The following is a 1,300-nucleotide window of genomic DNA, read 5'->3' as shown; positions in this document are numbered from 1 at the left end:
AGTCTGCATTTATCTGTTGTGGTATTGGGATCTTTAATAATATGCTTGCTGTAATATCTGGTGTTTATTGTTTGATCCTGTACTGCAATCATGAATCCTTCCGTCTCACTGTATATATTGCCTTTACTTTGCCATGTGTTGGATGCGTCTTGATCGATGTGTGGTTGTGTTAGATGACACGGGTGCTTGCCATGTAGTGTTTTCTTTTTCCAATTTACTTTCATCGTATCTGTTGATGTTATGTGATCTAAAGGTCTATAGAAGTGGTTATGACATTGCAATGGTGTAGCCGATGTATTTATATGAGTGATTGCTTTGTGTATTTTGCTAGTTTCTGCTCGTTCTATAAAGAATTTTCTTAAATTGTCTACCTGTTCATAATGTAGGTTTTTTACGTCGATAAACCCTCTTCCTCCTTCCTTTCTGCTTAATGTGAATCGTTCTGTTGCTGTTGCTGTTCGAGATGATCGACGGATCACCATCAAACAACTCAGTGCTCAACTTGACATCTCTGTTGGTTATATGACGGTAGTATCTGTTCCCGAAAGAACACATACCGTGGATGACCATGCAGCTTTGCTAGAAATGAAATGATAATTAAATAGACACCCTAGCTGCAAACAGGCGTTGATATACTTCACTGGGGACATGTTGAAAATGTGTGCCCCGACCGGGACTCGAACCCGGGATCTCCTGCTTACATGGCAGACGCTCTATCCATCTGAGCCACCGAGGGCACAGAGGATAGTGCGTCTGCAGGGACTTATCCCTTGCACGCTCCCCGTGAGATCCACATTCCCAACATGTCCACACCACTACATTCGTAGTGCGCCTAATAGATGTTTGCCCATCATACTCATTACTCGTGGCAGATTAATCTACCAAGTCCCGTACGAGTTCGGGCATAGCGTGTGCGTTCACACAAGAAGGTCAATGGCCGGGAAGCCATATTTTAACTATATATGACGGTAGTATCTTACCGTCATATATAGTTAAAATATGGCTTCCCGGCCATTGACCTTCTTGTGTGAACGCACACGCTATGCCCGAACTCGTACGGGACTTGGTAGATTAATCTGCCACGAGTAATGAGTATGATGGGCAAACATCTATTAGGCACACTACGAATGTAGTGGTGTGGACATGTTGGGAATGTGGATCTCACGGGGAGCGTGCAAGGGATAAGTCCCTGCAGACGCACTATCCTCTGTACCCTCGGTGGCTCAGATGGATAGAGCGTCTGCCATGTAAGCAGGAGATCCCGGGTTCGAGTCCCTGTCGGGGCACACATTTTCAACAT

General features: G+C 44.8%; 1 non-coding gene across 1 annotated transcript; it reads right to left on the bottom strand.

Moving 5' to 3' along the window:
* Positions 1-662: 662 nt before the first annotated feature.
* Trnat-ugu (transfer RNA threonine (anticodon UGU)) lies at positions 663-737 on the bottom strand. The gene has a single exon. It is a non-coding gene; the product is annotated as a tRNA-Thr (tRNA).
* Between the last annotated feature and the right edge of the window lie 563 nt (positions 738-1,300).

The sequence above is a fragment of the Schistocerca nitens genome, unplaced genomic scaffold (genome assembly GCF_023898315.1).
Source record: "Schistocerca nitens isolate TAMUIC-IGC-003100 unplaced genomic scaffold, iqSchNite1.1 HiC_scaffold_363, whole genome shotgun sequence".
Lineage (NCBI taxonomy): Eukaryota > Metazoa > Arthropoda > Insecta > Orthoptera > Acrididae > Schistocerca > Schistocerca nitens.
This window is presented reverse-complemented; position numbering and strand designations above follow the sequence as displayed.